Below are 23725 nucleotides of genomic sequence, written 5' to 3'. Positions count from 1 at the left end.
AACGGCCGCTCCTTTCGGATCAGGCCCGGCCAAACCAAACACGGCAGGAAAGGTCTTTCCAGGGCCAGCTGAGGCCAGCAGCAGGTTTGTACCCTCGGGAGGGAGGGGCCCAAAGGGCCGGGGCCTCGATCCGGACACTTCTGGATCTGCAGCCTGCACCGGACCTTGGGATTTGGGGGGAATTACCTCAGGATCAAACTCCAACACGGATTAAATGTCCTCCTCGGCTCACCCACGCCAACACACTCCGGCCTGATGAGTTTCACCATCGCTCACGTTAACTGCATTTGACAGGCTTGACTTTTTTATTATTACTCCTCTGGCAGGAATCGGCCGTGTGTTTACATTCCTCCTTTTATTTTGTGCTCTCTTTCGTACTTTTTCCTCCTTCGGTTTCCCTCTCGCTCCCTCTTTCGCTCCTGCTTTCACTCACTCTCCTTCTCCTACTCTCTCCCTCTCTCTCTGTGCCTTTATTTAGAAAGGAAGCCGTGAGCTTGCTTTAGAGTAAGTGGACGACCGAGTCGACATGAAGAAGGATAGAAGCTGCACGAGTCATTCGTTATAAGGCACTGCTCATAAATCATAAATCATAAAGCCTGAAACGACAGGAGTTACGTACGGCAACCTGGGAAAGATTCGGCCTGATCTTCACCTAGTGGAACCACCAAGAACGTCTTGTGCAACGTTCTGCAACCTTCTGGACCGCTAACATGGAAAACTCCAGTCTCGGAGCACTCAAACGCACCGCCATTAGGATTAGCGTTAGCATTCTTCCTCTGCTATTACTGATTTAACCCTCGAAGTGTTGCTAAGAGGCTAACTGCTTAACTGTTAAGTGCAAACTAGCCAAAATCCAGCCGTGCAAAAGTCAAACATCACCTAAAGTCTAGTTAATCAGCAAATTCCTATTGGGAGCTAAGCTAATGGGAGTTTAGCGGCTAATGCTAACATGTAGTAGAGCTTACACACACACAGACACACACACACACCAGATACCCAGTCGTTTCAGACTGAATTAATGAAGGTAATTACACAATTTCAATTAAACTTGTAAAATATCTGCTTTATTTAATAGCAGGTGTAAACAGCGTGATTCAGATTTGCGTTTACATTTACGGCCTTTATCAGACGCTCTTCTCCAGAGCGACTTACGAAAGAGCTTCACTGTCACTCAGAAAAGACCCTTAGCTAGGATCCAAAAGACCCCTCTAATCTGAGATACTACTAAATACAGAAGTCAGTCTGGAGACCATGATACTCTACACACTGTACACTTTGCTAAGTACTCTGGAGGAAGAGGGTCTTCAGGCTGGGTTTGAAGACTGAAGACACCCAGGGGAAGCTTGTTCCACCACTTCACACTTGGACGCTTTTCTTCCGTGGATCTTAAAGGATGGCGGGTCGGGCCGAGTCACAAGGTGATTTCTTGACAGTGGTGGTGAACACAACCAGGGTCACCATGAACACACAACACAACTGCAGCCCTTTTAAGGTAAATGTAATGTAAATGTACATTTTACCCATCTGTGGTAGTAAACACACATTACACACACACTAGTAAACTAGTAGCAGTGGGCAACCAACTCCAGCCCCCAGGAAGCACAGGGGGTGAAGGGCCTTGCTCAAGGGCCCAGGTATTAAACCCACAACCCTGTCATCAATAGTCTGGAGCTCTAACCGCTGAGCCACCACTGTGATTATGCACACCCACCAGTAAAACGGACTGGTGATGGTAAAATCTACTGGTTGTGGCAAATCTGGGACTCTGGAGGGACGTTTTCGCCGTATTCACTGTATTCACCACTGGATAGATTTTAATAAGGATAAAGCCCATGCAGATAAGCAGTCCTGCAGTGAGGTGAGGATGAATCGATGTGAGGACCCAGAGCCCCAAACCAACAGGAATGACTCTGTTTTTACGTCTTAATGATTTAACTAATCTAAATAATCAAATTCATTTCATTAAATATGTAGAAACTGTCATTCAAAAACCTTGTATCTCCATTTTTGATTTCCCACCTTCTGGCCGGCGATCTTTACATTGTATCAGAACGACCTGGAGTAAAATGCTTTTCCATTGACTTTCATCGAATGTTTTGGAAGATACAAGTTTTTTGCGTGACAAAAAGGGACATTAAAAAATGGCCAAAATTCAGTCCTCCGGCTGGCTGCTGCTACTGCTCTCAGCCAGGCGAGGTACTCTTATGCATTGTGATCCAAACCTAACGGCAAGACGTTCCCTTCCGGGCCCCAGCAGGACTGGGAGCAGGATTCAGAGGCATGTCACAGGACTGCCAAAATTAGATTTATCCCCCCTGCGTTAGCCCCTCGGCCCTGCGTGTGTTATGGTTATGATTTTGGGTCATGTGATGCAGGCGAGGCAGTGGGGGCGGCCTGCTTTGCCTCATCGTTTCTATCAGCGCAGTGCGTGGGTACTTCCTGCTTACGTTAGCTAATATGTGCTGATCCGTATAGAGGGAGGGCAGCTGCTGCTGTCGTGCAGAACCACTGAGGCCGAGTTGCCCACATGCCGCGCTGTGCACACACCTTTTTCTCACCCTTAATACGCTGGTTAGAAGAGTTATTAGTTATTATATAGACTTATTGGCTGTAATAATGCACACTACACACTATTACCACCCTGTTATGCAAATTATTGAGCAAGAATTATAAACCACAATGTACATTTTATTAGCGTGTGATTAACAGCACTTTTATTTCTATGGGTTCTAGATATCCCCGGTTTATTGCTCTATGTGAGTTTATACATCATTAATACATGAAGACATGTTCCATGTTCTAAGGAGAGGTTCTTCTATCACTAATTAGAGACTAAACAGCACTAAATTATTAATTACTTAATGAGTTAGTTTCATCCAAACAAATTCAGGGTCTATTCCTGCTATAAAAACACAGTGTTTGGTTCTTTAAAAAGGGTTAAACTAACGCCCACCCAGCTTACATGTTGTGTAAGGAACAGTTTTGGTTCTATAGGTTCTACCTATCACATATTGCACACTAAACAGCACTAAATAATCTGCATAACAGGGTGGTACGTTTGGTTTTATTTTGATTTTATTATGAATTTCTTTAAATTTTTTATTTTTTAATTATTTCTTTTTACCTCTCAATTTGGTTCTGCAAACTAACCCATGCGTACGTACCTCCACCTGGCACCTGGCCAAGTCTCCGTCGATACATGCGGAGCCAGGCACCGCCTCTTTATAAATGTCGCCTGCGTCAGCAATGGCTGCAGCATAAAGTAGCTGAATTCGGCATTCATTAGACGGGGTGTCCACAACTATTCGGACGCACAGTGTATGTAATGTTTTTGTGATATCATTAAAAGCAGCATATTTCTGTGTCCACCTACAGCTACAGATAGCCCACTGATTCCTGTTGAAGTTGGGTTGGCTTCAACCTGGACTGTTGTGTACAGTCAAGGTTACAGTAAGAAACCTTTGTGTAGATCAGTGCGGTACATAAAGCAACTTCTTTTAAGTGAACCTCAGAGGAAAACGGAGCATATGGGCCCTTTAATAAAGCCACCGGAAGCAGCAGTGGTGTAAAATAACTCCAGATTGTTTACATTAAATTAATGAATTTACTTAAAAATGAGAGATTCAGCTGAATCAAGTTTATTAAATTTAATTATTAAATTATACTATTTTTATTTGCATTTTTTTTGCATGCTCATTAAATCCAGCACAAAGCTCCCTTCATGCCAGCGTCACTGGTCCGAGGTCCCGCCCTGCGAGTGTGCCTTTGCCGTTTTGGTCCTCCGTTCTAAGCAAACAAGCCGAATGTCTGTGGTGGGTGTTTAGTCTTGCCTGGTTAACCTCAGGGAGCCGGCCGTACGTCTGTGTTAACCAGACCAATTATTACCTGAGAGGGGAGCGCTGTGCTAGGCTGTGTTTTTCCCCTGTTTTTTTTTTTCCTCCTGAAAAGCCTGCGCACTTCTTTTTGAACTGAGGCCCAAACTGAGGCCCAAACTGAGGCCCAAACTGCTGCCCGAGGCGTATTTATTTTCATGGTGGAAGTCGACGCGTGGCTCCGGACCTCGGCTCCGGACCTCTGCTCCGATGAACAAATTCTCACCAGTGCTGCTCCCGTCCGGGCACACGTGCTCCATCTGTCAAGACCATTAAATCGTTCCAGTCTGTCAAAAAAACAAAACTAAATGTGGTCAATCTGAGCCCAGTTCCAGTTTAAGGAACCCTCAGACATTGTAAGGATGCGAGGCAGGGGCGCTTCTGGAGTTCCTGTTGTACTGGGGCACCCAGAAATTAGAGGGGCACAGCTGTACCCTCTGCTTGCCTAGTAATATTACTAGTTATTATTATATTACTATATAATAATAATAATAATAACAGCTATGTGTTAATTATAATATTAGTACTAGTTATTATTACTATATTAGTAATATTATTGTCACACATATACATATGAACGTCCCACCCAGCGCCAGACTTCACACGGACGTTGTTTTTTGGGACATAATTTTTTTTATTTGGGCCGTCATGGATGTTATTTAGCCTGAAAAGTGACGTTGAAAATTGGGCTGGGATTAGACAGCCTGATTTGGTCCAAATTTAGTCTTAAACTGGACATCTTTATGGGACCACATATAGCTTTAATATAGCCATAAAAATAATATATATATATATATATATATATAAAATAATTATAATAATTCAAACTTGTCTTTCTGAACACAATCACTGCTTTTCAAAAACTTCCGAAATTTCCGTCTCGGAAAAGAAAGGTACTCGTCTTTTTACCGTCGTTGTGACGGGTGGGTTTAATCTGCAGAACACAACTGAAGCGCTACATGATCTAGCAGACAACTCCAGTGCTAGCTAGCGCACCTGCTGTCCAAGCTATATGCTAGCCAACCGTTTCCACTTGTTTTAGGCTACCTCTTTTTTTAGCGCTGCATTTACGACCTTTAGTCCGAACTTAACTAAATCCAGCCATAACTGAAGCGCTACATGCTGTAAATGCAAGGTTTACCTTCAGTGCTAGCTAGCACACTTGCTATATGCTAGCCAACCATTTCCACTTGTTTTAGGCTACCTCTTTTTTTTAACGCTGCATTTACGACCTTTAGTCCGAACTTAACTAAATCCAGCCATAACTGAAGCGGTACATGCTGTAAATGCAGTAAACTCCAGTGCTAGCTAGCGCACCTGCTGTCCAAGCTATATGCTAGCCAACCGTTTCCACTTGTTTTAGGCTACCTCTTTCCTTTAAATACTGCATTTACTACCTTTAGTCCTTTGAAGGACTTAGCGCTAACTGAAGCGCTACATGCTGTAAATGCAGTGTTGGAAGAGGAAGAGGAAGAGTTGTTGTTTAGCAGGGATTATAGCTTGCTGCACTTTGCTAAACTTGCTAGCCAGTTTGCTAGCCAACTGTTTTTCCCCAGTTGTTTTACCAGTGAAACTCCACATTTACTTTATGCAGAACTTTACTCTGTCCTTCAGGCTAAGGTTTTCAGTTTGCAGATAAGGCCGGACACAAACAGTTTTATTTATTTATCCCATTAAGGTTGATGGTCCTCATTTATCCTAAGAGCTATCCATGTTTATCTGAGGCTGCAATTTGCGCTAATTAGCCATCTCGATTCGGGGGTCAGTTAAGGGCAGGCCCGAGGCAAGTCGCTAGTCTAGTTAACATGTGGCCTGGAGTGGACTGGAGTGTCCACCTCTGCTCAGTAAGTTACCCTTGAAATCTAAAATCATCACATGGTCTCAGATGACCACAGTCCAGCGCTAATACACACCCTTTGTCAAGTTTGACCTCCTGACCTGAAGTGTCTTTATGTGTAGGCTAGATGTTACTGTCTCTGCAAGCCATTTTGCAGCGTAGTAATTCATCAGCTTCCATGTGCTGCAATCTCTTCCACATGGATTTCCCCCACCGTGATGCCTTACAGGAAGTGTGTGTGTGTGTGTATTTTAAACCTGTGTGCTGCGAGTGTGTGTTAGTCCTAGTCCACGTGACTATATCCATATGGAATGTCTCAAAGCTCTCTGTAGGCGAAGCCACAGGATGGCATTTGAACCCCCCATCCCCTCAACCTACGCATACACACCATACACACCATCCATACACAGACACACACACATAACTCTGTTAGCGCGGGGGGGGGGGGGTCGGCAGGCCTGCTGCCGCTCTCGTGCGCTCGCAACCTCAACATCAGCTCTAATGACAAGCCAGGAACTCCCACATCCGCTAGGCTAACGCACCCACCCTGCTCCATTTACGCTATTTTTAACATCTGAGACCTTTCAGGATGGGGGTGGGGAGGTGGGGAGGTAGGGAATTACACCCAGATATCTTTAATCGCTTCCATCAGCCGTGGAAGGTTTGAGTGGAGGGTTCTGCTACTTGAACTGTGGGTCCCGGTTTTGTAGACAGTTCCTTTCCGTGCTAACAGCAGTCGAAAGCAGCAGAGGCCGAGGCCGAGGCAGAGGCATACCCCCGGAAACCTCAGCCGAGTGAGCCCAGTTCGGGATCACTCTCATGAATGTTTGCTTTGTTCCGGCTCTGTGACCAGACCTCCAGCCACCTCATTTGTCTGTGAGTTGTGTCTCCTAAGGAATGCCTCGGCCCCAAGACGTGCACGCTGCTAATGAGGAATGAAAGCTAGCAGGCGGGCGGTTGTGCGAGTAACATCATGCTAACTGGGCATGACTGGCCATCATTCACACTTAGCTCTGGCTCCTTTCTGAAAGCAATAAAGCTAATGCACTGAATATGGGGGCTAATAATAAAACTAGATATATGATAGGCAGGATTTATGACTCATAAACAATAAAACTCTCTTGATTTATTACAATGACCGGAAAACATGGCCATCACCATGATTCCATTCCCCTTTCCTTCCGTTTTCTATAGAAATGAAGCCAGAACTGTCTGCCATGTTGTCAAATCTGCAACCAGAGACCAGAGGCAGAGCCAGACTTGCTGACTTATTTAGTAGACCTACCCCCTTCTCCCAGACCAAGCTACAGTAAGTATCTCAGACCGCCTTCATTGAGCTTTCAGTGCAGAAGCTAAGCGGATTTCCCCCTCGATTCTACGCTTCTACAGTAGAAGTAGTAGTTCCTCTAGGTTCCACTACAACTCAGCTCCTCCATGTAATGAACAGAGAGGGCGCTGTGCAGGACCTGCAGATGGCCGGTCTTTTCCAGCCAAGCCTGTCAATCACTTTTACACTTTCAGTAATGTAAACCCCACCTTCTTACGATGTAGCAGAACGAGGGCTTCAAAATGGGCCTGTATTATTACTGGGAAAGCTAACTGTTGGGATTTGGAGACAATGGAGATGAAAAGACAGTTTAGAGGAGGAAAATGAGGTGGGGGAAATGGGCGGGGTTTTCTCATTGAAACATATGCAGATGGGCGGAGCTACACATCATATGGCAAACAGCCAGAAGAGGTTTAAAAGATTCTTGAAACTTTTTTGGTGGCTTTTTTTCAATGAAAGTGAAAACATCAATCATGCCAATATCGTAGGATATGCTAGCACTGAGGATAGGCAACAGATCCTTCCATTAGGTCACATTAGGCTAGTCAATAAACAATGCAGAAACAATCTGGCAGCTCACCGAAGAGAAGGAACGGAGCAGATATGACAACAAACTGGATATTCAGATAGCAAAGCGCTAATCCATGCACATCATGAGAATACACCGCTTTTACCATCACTGTTAGCCCTGTTAGCCCTGCTTTTGGGTGAAGTGCTCCTTTAGAAAGCCAGTCTGGAGATGTGATGATGTGCCTCATTGGGGAGCAGGCCAGTGGATGTGGTTTCTGTGGGTATCCACGTTCTGTCATTGGAATAGTGTGCTAATCCCCCTCAGTGGGGACGACAGACAATGGGGTTTCCATCGGATGTTTCCTCGTCATTGTGTTGCATTACCATCGCGCTCTCTGCGGGACGGTTCCAGACTCATCCAGATCTTTTTTTCGGAGATAAAACCTTCTAATCTTGCGGGGCAATGCATCAGGGATTTCGTTTTACTGCTAAGCAATTTTGGCGTGTGATAATGAAAAACATCGTTTCAGCCAGTGGAAGGCATATGTTACACACAGACTGCAGCCAAGTGCAACCTCCTACAGCTATAACTGGTTATCCGTACTCGTCCTGCCTGTCCATAGCTACGTACCGTATGTTCACACGTGTGGGCTATAGGGGTGTACACTTCTGAGGCAAGGCCTTAGACTGAAATATACACAATGGCACTATTTACCCTTTGAATGTACTGAGCAATGACTGCAGAAAACATAGGCAGTGCAGCATCTCTCAGAAGTGAAGCAACCACAGGTCTAGCGCCTCTGCAGGCTGGTTTCAGTATGATGTGTAGCTCCGCCCATCCCTATATGTGGCAATGACAAAAACCATGCCCATTTTCCATCTCATTTTCCTCCTCTAAACAGTCTTTCCATCTCCAGTGTCTCCAAATCCCAACAGTTAGTTTCCCCTGTGCTAATACTATTGTAAGCAGGCAGGATTTACATTAAGCAATGAAGTGATTGACAGCCTTGGCTGGACCTGCACGGTGCCCTCACTGTTCATTACATGGAGGAGCTGAGTTGTAGTGGAACCTAGAGGAACTACTACTTTTACTGTTGGAGCGTCCACTTACCGGATAGATTGGGAATCGAGGGGGAAATCTGCTCCGCTTCTTCGCTGAAAGCTCAGTGAAGGCGGTCTGAGACATGGTTGCTTGGTCAGAGATAAGGGGGCAGGTCTACCAAATGAGTAGCTGAGTCTGGCTCCACCTCTGGTCGCAGATTTGACAACCTGGTGGACAGTTCTGACCTCATTTCTATGGAACATAATGAGACAAATTTGGACAAAGGTCCAAATTTTGGTGGCCAGATGACACCAGGTAAGTCTTGTAGGATGGTTCTCCCAGTATACAGTGGTCAGTACCTACCAAAACTGGTCTAAGTAAACTGGCTCACAACAGGCTTATGGGTGCTCAAGACTCACTGATGTGGTCGATGGAGACCCCACCTCACAACTTATAGGACTTACAGGATCTGCTGCTAACGTTTTGGTACCAGATACCACAGAATGCCTTCAGAGGTCCTGTGGAATCCATGCCTAGATGGGTCTGAGCTGTCTAACACATCAGGCAGGTGGTTTTAATGTTAGGGCTGATCAGTGTATATCAACATCAAGGCCTTGTGTGTGTTATGTTGGGGGTGGCTTGTGGCTGAGCTTGGGGAGGGCAGGGGTCTAGTAAGGCAGGTTGAGTGAGAGATAGTGGGCTGCAGGATCTGATGGCTCCTTGCTGCGGAGGGAACCGGAGGCAGTAATGTGTGTGATGTGGTGATGTGGCTTCTCGCACATGGAGCCCATCTTTTGTCCATTGGTGTGGTGAGCTGAGAGCAGCTCCGGCCGGAAACAGGCCTGCCCTCTTCATCTTCGTCCTCCTTCTTCTCTGTCCGCCACAAAGGGGCTTTGACTGCTGTGGTTTTCTCCCCCCGCTGGGCCTGCTGGAGCTGCTGGAGCTGCTGCTGCCTTTGTGAGTCACACAGCTCTATTACAGCAGCCTCTCATGTGCAGCTAACTCGCCATTTTCAAGCAATACGACTGGGCCTGATACACTGATACGCTCGTTACGTGTGTTACCATGTCAGGGTCACTGCTGAGAAAGGCCCATTACTCATAATATCATGAAAAGTGGGTCATATGGTCAGAAACTGGCCAGTGATTAGTGGGGTCGAGGCAGGCTGATGCTCATTGAAGAGGCAGTAATTGTATACCTACTGTATACAGTGGACTTACACAGGAGGGTAAGTCAAGCTCATAAGAGTGGCACAAAATTAACTTATCTTAAAAGGCTCCTATCATGGAAAGTGAGGAGTTTCCCTCAAGCCCAGCTCATTTGCATATCCCCGCCTATTCAGCCTACCAAAGTTTAGCCACGCCCACTCACACTGCACATCTCAGGAGTGATTCTCTGTTCACTCTGTTCACTCCTTCTCTGATGTCACAAGAACCAGCTCATTTACATATCCCCGCCTATTCAGCCTACCAAAGTTTAGCCACGCCCACTCACACTGCTCACCTCAGGAGTGATTCGGTTGTGTTCTCTGAAAGCTTCCGTATACGGATGGATTCCTCTGTCCCACTCTGTTCACTCCTTCTCTGATGTCACAAGAACCCGCTCATTTACATATCCCCGCCTATTCAGCCTACCAAAGTTTAGCCACGCCCCCTCACACTGCACATCTCAGGGGTGAATATGGACGGAGCCTTCTGTGTACATTCTCTAAAAACTTAAGGATACGGACGTATTCCTGGAAAGCACACAAATACAGACTGAGCCTTCTGTCCCAATACTTTTGTCCATATAGTATATGAGATTTGATTTGAGGTTGACTAGATTTGGCATGGTTTTATGTGCAAGGTTTTTGGCAGACAGACACAGAACTCTCATCTGGTGGAGTCTACAGTGTGGCCTATTGTTATCTCCACAAAAATGGACATATGAACCTGCAATCATTAAGAACTGGACACAGAATAAATGCTAATTGGTGGGCAATGCACTTCCATTTCTGGTTAGCCACATTAGCCTCGTAGCTCAAGTTCAAAGCTAGTTAAATACTAGTTGATGGACCCTAAAGAGTGGGCCTCCCAAAGTCTAGCGGCAGTAACGCAGACACTGCTGTCGCTGGTGGATTAGGCTGAGAGCCGAGGCTTTAGGAAGCACTTAGGGGGAACAATGGCAGTAAGCACACACTCTTTAGATGAAGTTCACGTGACATCTATTGTGTGATGGGTTTAAAGTTAGCCCTGAAGTGTGTCTTTCCTCTAGTAGACGTCTTTATGCTTACATATTCACTGGCTTGACAGCCTGAGCTTTAGAAAGCACTTTGTTAACAACAGCCATAGACTGTATATACACTCAGGACAAAGAGTTACCAGCAGTTCAGTGAGAAATGTGCCGGGTTCAACCAAATAGCATTGCAAATAGCATTACCAAAACCTAATGCCAGGCGTGGGCTAGAGGGGTATACAGCCCCCCTCAGCATTGAGCTGTGGAGCAGTGGAGGAACTGTGTTCTCTGGAATGATGGATGGTGGTGCTCCATCCAGTACTTTTGAGATACTGAGTTGGGGGGATGGTGTGATGAGGTGGGGTGCTGATCATCCAGCATCCTCACTAACGCTCTTGTCGCTGAATGCAATCAAATCCTCACAGCAATGATCCAACATCTAGTAAAAAGCCTTCTTTTCTGGACAGTAGAGACACTTACCCCAACAAAAGCAGGAGAAGCTCTTTTTTGGAAGCCTTGTTTTCTGAAGAATCAATGAATGAGCAGGTGTCCCAATACTTTTGTCCACAGTCCAGGAGTGTACTGGTGAGCAACACGTCACCTCTAGACTCCAACAACCAGGCCTCAGGACAGTTTTGATGAGAACCTGTTGTACAGGTCGATACATTTAAAATCGGATCGGATCGGATCTGATCAAAGTAGATCCAGATACTCTCCGGGTACAGGCTCTTAGATTTGTTCTGGACCAACTGTGTGTTTACTAAGGAGGTGTGTGTGTGTGTGTGTGTGTGTTTAGCGCTCGGACAATGGCATGTGTGAGTGTTGTGGTGGGCACAGATCCACAGGGATAAACAGTGACACAATGGCAGCGGGCGGCTCTTCTCCACCACTGCTGCTGCGCTGACCTGTTGTGTCAGTGTGTGGCTGCAGAGGCTGCCGTGTGTGTGTGTGGCCCTTAGGGGTCACTGACAGAGCCCTGCTGAGCATGCTGGAAACAGGATGTGTGTGTGCGTGTGTGAGCCTGCGGGGGGTGCGTATGTACCTGCAACCCCCTTTGTGTGTGTACATACTTAAACCAGTAATACGCTGAATTTACCTGATTCAAATGTGTGAACGATTCATAAATGTCATGAATTGATTCAGTACGGTTACTGATTCAGTACGGTTACCGATTCAGTACTGTTACCGATTCAGTACTGTTACCGATTCAGTATGGTTACCGATTCTGTATGGTTACTGATTCAGTACGGTTCAAAACAGTTACTGATTCAGTATGGTTACCGATTCAGTACGGTTACTGATTCAGTCCAGTTACTGATTCAGTACGGTTTAGGTTCAGTCCAAATAAGACGAGCCTGAAAATATTAATACCTCAAAAAAAGTCAACTGTCAACTCACATGCTAACTGTAAGCTGATGCCGTAATGAACTAGCTAGCTTACCACAAGCTAACACAGTAAATGTGAACTCACATGCTAACTGTAAGCTGATGCCATGAAGAACTTGCATGCTAACCACAAGCTAACGCAGTAAATGTGAACTCACATGCTAACTGTAAGCTGATGCCATGAAGAACTTGCATGCTAACCACAAGCTAACGCAGTAAATGTGAAAGGTGCCGGTGCCCCCCGGACACATCCTATCCCCTCTGACATCATCTTACAGAAGGACAATTTAGGACCCAATACATTAGCCAGCAGATGTAGCTAGCATGCTTCTAGTTAGCCAGTCAAGCTAATCGCCCTTCGACTATATTAGCTATTATGCTACTAGTTAGCCAGTCGTGCTGATACCCCCTTGACTGTTTTATCTAGCATGCTACTAGTTAGCCAGTCGATCTGATCCCCTTTCAATTGTATTAGCTAGCATGCTACTAGTTAGCCAGTCGATCTGTTCCCCCTTCAGCTGTATTAGCTATCATGCTACTAGTTAGCCAGTCGTGCTGATGCCCCTTTGACTGTTGTAGCTAGCATACTACTAGTTAGCCAGTCAAGATGACCCCCCTTTGACTGTATTAGCTAGCATGCTACTAGTTAGCCAGTCGTGCTTATGCCCTTCAACTGTTTTAGCTAGCATGCTACTACTTAGCCAGTTAAGGGGGGGTAGGATGTGTCACAAACCCTCATTATATCCCCAGTGTTTAATGGCAGCTAACACAACTCAAACCCGGGACAGCATCATCCCCCCATTTTCCCCCCAATTTGATCCCGCTGACAAGCCCTGTCACCGCAGAACCCACCCTGAGTGCACATAAGCCCTGGAAACACAGGTGACGAGGCCCGCGGGCCTGCAGGACTGCATGTGTTTTATCAGGCTAAATCAGCGGGGACAAAGCCTCGCTTGTTCATGCTAGTGAAGGGCACCGCTAACGCTCCTAGCCTCCTTATTACAGCACACTCCTCATTATCCTTCCTCTCCACAGATAAACACCTGCTCTCAGGGTTATTATTCTTGCGTGTTTCACAAATTAGGCCGTGCTCTGATTCTGCTGAAGTTCCTTGGCCGTGGTTGTTCTTGGCTAGCATGCTAAGCTAATGCCTTTTGGTGGGTGAGGTGCCAAAATTAGCATAAATTAGGTTTGTCTTAGCGGTTCATTTCATTTCACTGTACAGTAGCCATGATATAACAAGCCATGGCTGGAATTATTAGAGAGAAGGAGGAGGGGGACTGTCCTCTGGAATTGTCCCCCAACCAGAAATGTCCAACCCACATTGTCCCATGGGCAGCAGTGTCCTGTGGGCAGCAGCGTCCTGTGAGCACTGATGAAGGACTAGACGATGACGGACACAAACTGTGCAGCAGCAGACGACCTCCTGTCTCTTCTGTCTCTGACTGGACATCTACAAGGCGGTCCAACTAGGTAGGGGTGTCTAACAGAGTGGACAGCGAGTGGACACTCCAGCAGCACTGCAGTGTCCGATCTACACTCGCCACCACCATGTCAGTCAGGGTCACTGCAGTGCTGAGAATGACCCGTCACCGCCCACGCAACCCCTCATTACTACCTGCTCTGTGGTGGTCAGTCCTCTAGGGTCCACAACAGGGTGAAAGGAGGCTGACATTATAATAATAAAGTATGGGGAGAACCCGATGGACCAACAGAGTGCTCCAATATGGGAAGTGGACCAAACCAAAGGGTGGTCATAATATTTTGATAGAATTGTGTCTCATTAAATTTAGATAAAAAAAATAATAATAATGCAATGTGATACTAAAAACAAACTAGAGGAGACCATCTGCAGGATGGTGGACACAGTAGCTGTCCATCTCCCCTGCTGCCTGAAGGGGTGTCTGGCTTGTCTGCGGGACTGTGCTTGGCTCAGGCTGCTGCGACTGGATGTTAATAGACATGGCCTGGAGCCTGTCTCCCTGCAGGCTCTGACTGTAGAGGCTACTGGGTAGTGCTCTCTCTCTCTCTCTCTCTCTCTCTCTGTGTCTCTCTCTCTTTCTGTTTCTGTGGTCTGTACTCTCAGCCTCCCCTCCTACTCGTCCAGTTCAGGCAGAAATCCCCCTAAAGCCACAGCTGGCTTAGGAATGTCACTCTCACCAGGTCTCTTTCCACTTCATCTCCCTCTCTCTCTCTCTCTCTCGTCCTTCTCACTCTCTCTCTCTCTCTCTCTCTCTCTATATATATATATATATATATATATATATATATATCCATCTCTGTGTCTTTCTCTCTGTCTTTATCTCTATCTATCTACACTATTTGGACTAAAGTATTTGGACACCTGCTCATTCATTGTTTCTTCTGAAATCAAGGGTATTAAAGAAACTTGTGCTGCTTCTTTTCTTTTGTTGGAGTGACTGTCTTGGAGCATTGCTGTGAGGATTTGATTGCATGCAAGAGTGTTTGCGAGGACAAAACGTTGGATGATCATCACCCCATCACCTCATCCAAATAGTATTGGACAAAGCACCATCACATTCAGCTGAATGCATTAAGTAGCAGGGGTGTCCACAAACTTTTGGACATGCAGTGTATCTGTTTGTCTATTGATCTGCACTCTTTTGTCTCTATCTCTGTCTCTTTTTTGAGTCTCTGTTTCTCTGTCTTGTCTCCTCTCTGTCCAAATCTTTATCTAGCTACAATATATGGACAAAAGTATTTGGACACCTGCTCATTCATTGTTTCTTCTAAAATTAAGGGTGTTAAAAAGAGTTGATCCTGCCTTTTTTTTTTTGGAGTAACTGTCTCTACTGTCCAAAAGAAGGCTTTCTACTAGATTTCAGAGGAGGAGCATTGCTGTGAGGATTTGATTGCATTCAAGGAAGTTAGCGAGGTCAGAACATCGGTTGATCACCAGCCCACCTCATCATCCCCAGCTCATCCGAAAAAGTATTGGATGGAGCACCATCACAATGTGAATGCATTCATTAGAAGGGGTGTCCAAATACTTTCTGCTTATCTGCTTATCTATCTATACCTCTATCTGTCCACACCATATGGACAAAAATATTCGGACACCTGCTCATTCAAAAATCAAGGGTATTAAAAAGGGTTGATCCTGTTTTTGCTGTGTGACTGTCCAGAGAAGAAAAAAAGCTTTCTACTAGACTTAGGAGGAGCATTGCTGTGAGGATTTGATTGCAATCAGCGGCCAACAAGAGCGTTAGTCAGGTCAGGATGTTGGATGATGATCACCACCCCACCTCATCATCCCCGCCTCCCCAACTCATCCCAAAAGTACTGGATGGAGCTCAATCACAACGGATGCAACTTAAAGTTGCTGAAGGTGTCCATAAATATTCAGACATATAGCGTACATATCTGTGTATCTAAATATCTAACCTCACTGTATTCTTTCTTCTCTATCCCTGTCTCTCTTTATCTCTCACTCTCTCTCTATGTCTCTCTCTCTCTGTGGCTGTCTCCCACTGTTTTGTCCTGTCCCTCTTTCGCCTCAGCTCTTTTCATTCTGGCTCTCAGTCACTCTTTTCTTTGTTTGCTCTCTCCACCACTCTCTCTCTCTCTCTCTCCCTCTCTCTTTCCCTCTTCTTTAAAAGGCATGTGATGAAAGAGAAGGCAGTCTTGAAGGTTTAGAGTGGGAGTGAGAGTGTGCGAGTTGGGGGGGTTGGGGGGGGGTATCACGAAGTGCCAAAGCCCACAGCCCTCTTTCCACAAAACACGAGGAGTTGCTGGGGTGATAGCATCACATCTGGCTAAATGAAGTTTGCTCTCTCTCTCTCTCTCTCTCTCTTCTGTTTTCTCTCCGATTGCCCCCTCCCTCCTCTCCCCCTCTTGCTCTCTCTCTCCCTCTCTCTCTCTCTCTCTCCCGGGCTTTGTGTTTGCTCTCCTGCAGAAGTGCTGTTTGGCCTGAAGGTATTTGATTGTCTGCTGGCTGTGCTGAGTTGTCATGTGAAGGACTTGGTAATGGTCTGCTGGGCCTGCCAAGCTCCAGTCTGTGGAGAGTTTGCCTGAGGATGGCCTAAAACAGATCCAGGGACTTGTGCTGCCTGGAAGGTACGTGGGGCTGGAGTGACACCGTTTCCCCGAGGCCAGCTCCGTCCCTCAGGCCGCCCTGCTGTCACTGCCTCCTGCCTGCCTGGCTGGCCTTCATCATCCGGCGCTCACCTGACACCATATGCACCATGACGTACTCGGCACTGGGGCTCTGTTTTCTTTTGTTGGTTAAGAGAATAGGTTGGCGAGAAATCAGAATTACACAATCCCCCCCAACCAACCCCCTAACCCCAGATGTGGTCGATCAGCCAAGAGATGTTTGGCATCTGAGGTTCAGTTCTTTAGTGTTTCTATAGGAGGTGCAAACCGCAGAGCGCAGGCCTACGTCAACATACGGCCGCACTGAGTTGCTAAGTACTCCCTAATAGACTTGCTTGTGTGGTACGTAACACTGGTGTCTGTAGAAATGGAGAAAAGCACGCTACGTGTCCAAATATTTGTGGACACTCCTTCTAATGAATCATAAATTCAGCTACTTGAGGTTGCACCCATTGCTGACACACACACACACAGCTTGTCTAGTCCCTGTAGAGAAGTCCTGCCAATAGAATAGGACTCTCTGGAGCAGATAAACATGCATGAACCTATTGGAACCATGCTGCCTAATGCCAGGCGTGGGCTTGAGGGGTATAAAGCCCCCCAGCATTGAGCTGTGGAGCAGCTCTGAAATGATGGGAGGCCTTTTACAGACGCTCTTACCCAGAGCTTCACTGTTTATTGTTCAGTGCCAGGACAGAAAAAAGCCTGGACGCATGTCTTCCATGCATCTTAAAGGATGGCGGGTCAAGCTCGAAGCTCAAAGGGCTCTTGGTACAGATCAGGTTTTGACCATTGCCATCAAGGACGGAGGGGCTGGTCCATTCTTGGCTAGGGTTTTACAGGAAGGCAATAAAGAGAACGCAGCAGAGGAGTTGAACATGGCTGAACGTTGAAGACGACCCGTGGATCAACTGCAGAGGCCTGATGGTGTAGGCATAGGGAGATCAGCCAGACAGTAATCAAGCCTTGAAATGACAGGAGACTGAACAAGCACCTGGATGGCCTCTCTAGAGAGCAAAGGCCAAATTCTCTGGACGTTGTAAAGGAGTAAAGGAGTAATCTGTAGGACGATACGGATTCAAGAACGTCGAGAACGATATCTGGTCATCTTCGACTACACCAAGGCTTGAGGTTCTCAAAGGAGACGGCAAGACCGTGGTGAGGTCCAGTAGTTCCAGGGATGTACAGTCTGAGCTGAAACGCTCCTTGGAAGTTCAGTGTGAGTGGGTGGGGGTGGATACAAAGACAGCGAATACCAAACCGCCGGTTCTGCAGCTTAGTTTCCATGTACGGTCGGGTCAGCGAGTGGTACCTTTGTAGTGTTTCCATACTACATCAAACGCTGTACTTCCACACAGTGAGGAGGGACATTTTTTACCATGATTTACCATGTGAGGGGCCATTTAAAGAGCCCTTGGAGGTAGTGTAGAAGCAAAGCTGTCTTCCTACGGTTGTTGTTATCATCATTCATCCTCAGCTGGAGTGTGTGGATTTGGAGTGACCCACTCCAGTGACATCCAAACCTTGGCCATTCATCATGAACTGGGGTCTCGTCTAGCACTGAGCATTCTGGGAAAAGCAAGCACTGTACTGTAACTGTTTATTCTCACTCGACTGGCTCATGTTTTTTGGCCTGGCCCAGGTGAAATCACTGATGTTCTGATGTTCTGGATTGTGTTATTTGTGTTGGTTTACAGTCCCGAGCTTTTACAGCCAGATTTATACATTTGAGCAGTGAGTCATGGCTGTAACGGGGCGTAATCCAGGAAGCAGGCCCAGCTACCGTCCTCCAAGCACCGGCTCCAGGTAATCCGGCATTGCTCCTCCAGCGCAGGCCCCAAAGGGGCCAAGCACAGTAGGCCTGGCAGCTATAAACCACACTCGCAGGAGCTGCGACCCATCTGTATGGAGTGATTTACAGCACAGAGCCATGTTCTTGACTTTCTTCCTGCTTCTCCAGTGGAACAAAGAGGTCTTTGTTGGGTACAGGAGTCGGGGCCAAGTTTATTAGAAGGGGGCGGGAGAGTGTATTTAGGTGCTTTGGAGGTGTTGATGTGAGCTTGAATCTTTTTATACATGCTGGGAGGGAGTGTTGGATGATTGACACAAGCTTCAGAGCTTTAGCAATAATATCCTGGTTTAAGACCAACTCGGCTGCACGATCAGAATCCTGCCTGGAATTTAAATGAATGACTCGACAAAGAGTCAAACTTAGATCATAGGCTAACCCCTGTTTTTGTGGAGCGGTGGAGCTGTGTTCTCTGGAAAGATGGTGCTGCTTCATTCAGTGCTTTTGGGATAAGTTGGGGAGTTGAGGATATGAGGTGGGAATGCAAGCAAATCCACACAGCAATGCTCCAAAGTCTGATAGAATGCTTTCTTCCCTGGACAGTAGGGAGACAGTTGGGTGACCTCTTTTTGAAACCCACGATTTCAGAAAAAACGATGAATGAGTAGGCGTCCCAATACTTTTGTCCCTATAGTGTATATTGAACCTGACACCACTACAGTCGGGGGGTAAATGGAACTGACTGCGTGACAAATTGACATCTGTTATATATTCAGTATAAAAAAGTAATTTTATGGCCTAGTGCCATTTTTTTTATTTTTCCTGGCTCTGAAAGTCTAAAAGATGCTGTAAATATATCAGCAAAATACTTAAATAATGAAGAATATAATAATAATCAATAAATCCAATCCCATCCAACAACCCCCTGAAATGATCTCACGTATCAAAAAGTACTCATTATTGCTGGACCACCTAGCAGGCCGGCCTAGATGAGGCAATTTCGCTTACTGCCTGGCTGATGGGCGGGCTTTATTGAAATTCTCATGCGCAATAACTGCCTGTTGTTTGCCTGGAAAAGAGATTTTCTGTTACTGAAGGTCTGAGAACTTAATTTTTCACAAAGCTAACGAGTGTCTGAGCAGCTGAGAGGAGCTGTAATCTTGGGTAAGCTGAGGTTGGGTCTCCTTGCTTGAAATATTATTGTATTGTATTGTATTGGTGCGAAGACATACTGTGGCGCACACTGTGTCTCCATAGCGACTCAGCATCAGTACCGCAGCATTAGCAGTGCTCCGGCCACCGACCTCGAGCAGCATTGATACCAGGGTGTTAACTAATCGCTAATGCAATGTTAGCATTGATACTGCGACAATCCCTGGCCTCACCCAGCATCTCCACGTCACCGGGGGTCACCGTGGTAGCGTTGCTAACGCCACAGTAGTGATGAAAGGGAGTAGAGATGCTGGATGAGGCCAGGGATCGTCAGCCAGCATCACTACTGTGGTGCTAGCATCGCTACTGCAACGTTAGCATTGCTATGACATATAATAGAGGTCATTTTATGCCACAGAACCTTTTTTTTATATTTTGGTCTCGAACTTCCTATTGCTGAAATGCCATTGACAACGCTATGCAGCCAATGGCGATCCAGCAAAACTATCCAGCAATCCAGGCTTCTAGTAACTCCAACTCTGTGTATGACGGACAAACCTGGACAAAATTCAAGTGTCCAGGTTGCTGCTACTACTGTTTCTATCTCTGTCCATTTCTTACAGTGTGTTGCTCCCTCAGCCCCGCAGTAACCGCTTCCCATTTCACTGTATTCACCTTTGCCGCCTCCGCTTTCTCCTCTGCCAGAGCATTCCTCGCTCTGCTCTTCAGCTCAGGGAGCTAAAAATGTCTTCAGGAAGACGGCGACTTCCAAGCCCAGCGAGTCACGTTATGCGGAAAACAGTCGGAGGAAAAAATCATAAATTCCTGCTTTTATTGCAAGTCTGGATTGCGCCACGGAATACTTCAGACGAGGTGTTGAGCTTCAGCTGAAAGGAATCGGACTCCCTGTAAATGCCTTTATATGAGCTCGTGTGCTGCTTTTAGAACACAGCTAAGCATCAGTAACACATTACTGCTAATAAGGCCTTGGAATATACGTTTGTAGGAGCCTATTCAATGCCCATAATCCAGTCATATCTGCAGCACCACCACTCCCTTCATAACTCATCTGTTTTGTGTGTGTGTGTGTGTGTGTGTGTGTGTGTGTTTCTGGAGGTGGAAGCGCCCATGCTGATGTTGGGGCTAAAGTGAACCAGATGGGGTGAGTGGAACTTTCAGCGTTTCTGTGTGCTGAGGTAATCTTGCTCTTGCTGGCTTTGGGACCATATATCCACACACACACACACACACACACACACATACACACACACACACACCCCAAGCAAGGATGCATCACATGCAATGCATCCACTCTAGCAATCAATCTGACAAACAACTGGGAAGTTGAGTGTCGAGTCCCTAGGGTGTGAGTCAAGTTTAGAGTCTCAGGGGTGAGTCTGAGTCAAGTCTTAAGTTCCTGGGGCCCAAGTCAAGCCTCAAGTTTCAGCCGTGTGAGTCCGAGTCAAGTCTCGAGTCCTAAAGAGGGTGTGAGACCAAGTTGAATCCAGAGTCTCTGAGGGTGCAAGTCTGAGTCAAGTGTTGAGTCACTGGTTATGAGTCCTAGTTGAGTTTCGAGTCTCTTGGTTGCGAGTCTGATTCAGGTGTTGAGTCACTAGGGTGCAAGTCCGAGTCAGGTCTCAAGTCCTGAGGATGCGAGTCCAAGTTGAATCCAGAGTCTCTGAGGGTGCAAGTCTGAGTCAAGTGTTGAGTCACTGGTTATGAGTCCTAGTTATGAATTTTATGAGTCCTAGTTAAGTTTCGAGTCTCTGGGGTGCGAGTCCGAGTTGAGTCTTGAGTCTTTGGCTAAAGACTCCAAATCGAGTCTCAAGTCTCTGGGGTGCAAATCTGAGTCAAGTCTCAAGTATTTAGAGTCTGAGTCCAGGTCAAGTCTTTAGACTCCAAGTTAAGACTCGAGTCTCTGGGGTGCAAGTCTAAGTCAAGTTTAGAGTCTCCGGGTGTGAGTCCAAAGTGAATCCTGAATCACTGGTGTGTGTTTGACTCAAGTTTTGAGTCTCTGATGTATAAGTCCGAGTCAAGTCTCCAGTTTTTGGAGTCTAAGTCCAGGTCGAGTCTTGAGCCTCCAAGTCAAGCTTTCAGTCTCTGGAACATGAGTCCAAGGTAATACTCAAGTCTCTGGGGTGCATGTCTTGATTCTTAGGGGTCTGAGTCTCTGGATGTGAGTCCTAGTTAGTTAAATCTTGAGTCAGTGGTGTGTTAGTCCGGCGAGTCGGGCTTTGAGTCTCTAGGTTGTGAATCCTAGTCAGGCCTCATGTCTCAGATGTGTGAATCCGGGTAAAGCCTTGAGTCTTTGGGTTGGAAGTCCAGGTCGAACCTCAAGTCTCTGGGGCAGTAAGTCTGAGTCAGGGTTCGAGTCTGGGTCAAGTTTAGAGTCTTAAGTTGAGTCAGAAGTGAGTCAGCATGCAGTTTAGATGCGACTCACGTCCCCATGTCCTTCTGTCCACCCCTACAACACCCTCAGCGTAAACAGCTGTGACGGTTTTACCCGCTGCTCAGTGAGCTTGGCTAGGTTTTGAGAGGGGTTGTGGGGGCCGGGGGGCTATAACAGTAGGGTTGGTGTCCCATATCCTGCTGCATAATTCAAGGGCAATAAAAAATGCCAGGCTTAGAACCGTATGTGTCCGCTGCCACTCAGACCTGCCAGCCCTCGCTCGCTCCAGCGTAAATAGCCAATTTGTAAATTATATGGCCTTTTTCCCTTTGAACTGTGCTGACTGGAATTGCCCCAGGAGAGGGTAATTGGGTAATAGCGATGGAGCGTGTGCTAACGTAATAGTTCTGGCAGCAGTAGCCCTGCCTTGATATCTTCCTGGCCCGAGGTCGTGATGGAAACCATTATGTTGACGACTGAAGGCCAAATAAATGATCACAGACGCGTTCTGCTCTTGCTCTTATCCTGCTCTTCCCTGTAGCTCTATGCGAGTTGGCAGGACGATGCCACTATCGACTTCTAAGATTCCTGAGACCTGAGTCCCAGTGATGTTCCAGGCTTGAGCGTGAGCTTGCTTTTGCTTTGGCTGCAGAACTGAGCGGAAAAAGTGACACCAGGTCAGCTCTCCTCTTTTATCCAGGCGGGTCCCCCTGGGGGGAGAAAATAGAGCCCGAACAAGCTGAGGAAGGCGAAACCAGCGAAATCCCTGGGTTTTGAGAGGACCGAAGACTGAAAGACAACATTACGCAGCGGCCCGAGTCATCCGGAGTGCACCCAGGCTTCGTTCAGCAGCGTGAAGACAGGAGGCAGAGATCAACGTGAGCACGAGCGAGAGGCACCAGGGGGTCGGAGCTGCTGTTGGCTGTCATGGCATTGACAGCACATGTAAATACTACGCTTGTGGTTTTATTGCTGTAACGTGCTGGAATTTAATCCAGGGCTGGACGGAATAGCTGGAATACTCCAGCGATCGTCTCATTTTGGAATCTTGGGGCCACAAATCGCAACATGGGCACGGAAACTGCATAATCAAGAGTTTCCCCAAATAACATGCCCATGCAGGGCCTGTATGGTTTGCACAGCTGGGCACCAGGTTCCATGTTGGCCCAACATGTGGATGCCCACCACTGGTCTCAGTGATGGGACCAGCAGCCCCATCTGGGTTGTACACTGCATACAGGGCCTAGATGGAACCCATATGAGATTAAGGTGGCCTGTTATAGCAACAGGGCCCATTTGATAAGTCCAAGTGGGTCCTAGTAATAGCACATGTGCAAGCCCACTCAGATGCCCACATGGATGGAATGTGGGCTAGGTGTGTTCCAGGTGGGCATCCAAGTGTGCTTGCACATGTGCTGTTACTGGGACCCAGTTGGGCTTCTCAATAATAACAGGCCACCTTAAATCTTATATGGGGTCCATCTAGGCCCCGTGTGCAGTGTACAACCCAGATGGGGCTGCTGGTCCCATCACTGACCCTGGCAGGCATGACCCTGGGACCCATGGCCTCACATGAGCATGTTGGCTATATGGTTGACCCCACTGGTGCTGGTCAATCTGAAACCCTGTCCCGACCCAAAGCCACTGCTCTGAATATACAGCACCCTTAACAATACAGGTGCTGTAAATGGTTCCACTTTAGGTTCCTTTAAGAACCCTTTGATGTTCTCATCTCTATTACAAACTATACTATTACAACCGTCCGCTTGATCCGTCCCACCGCAAGGGAGCCCTCTATCCCCCCTGCTGTTCACCACATGTAGGCGGCAGGTTAGACGGATGGGCATGAATCCAATAAGCCCCTCAGTCCGATGCTGTCTGACTACTGAGGCCTCTTTGTTGCACCATGCCCGTGTTTGTTTGAGGCCCTGGTGGTTGAGTTTTTATTTTGTAGGGAAGTGTCAGGCCATTTGATGGATGGAGGGGGTGTAAGCGAGCGTTTGATGGATGATGGTGTTTTCCGCATGCTGCCGTCCTGTAAACACTCGTTTTTCTTCCCCTCTGCTTCTCATTTTGGGCTTTATTGAAACA

The 23725-nt window shown here is 46.9% G+C and overlaps 1 long non-coding RNA gene across 1 annotated transcript; it reads left to right on the top strand.

Moving 5' to 3' along the window:
• Window positions 1-839: 839 nt before the first annotated feature.
• Window positions 840-22753, top strand: LOC140551181 (uncharacterized). Its single transcript, XR_011979239.1, has 3 exons — window positions 840-1492; window positions 20362-20407; window positions 22317-22753. It is a non-coding gene; the product is annotated as an uncharacterized lncRNA (long non-coding RNA).
• Window positions 22754-23725: the final 972 nt, after the last annotated feature.

The sequence above is a fragment of the Salminus brasiliensis genome, chromosome 3 (assembly GCF_030463535.1).
Source record: "Salminus brasiliensis chromosome 3, fSalBra1.hap2, whole genome shotgun sequence".
Classification (NCBI taxonomy): Eukaryota; Metazoa; Chordata; class Actinopteri; order Characiformes; family Bryconidae; genus Salminus; species Salminus brasiliensis.
The sequence above is the reverse complement of the archived record's forward strand: the minus strand, read 5'-3'. Positions and strand labels throughout refer to the sequence as shown.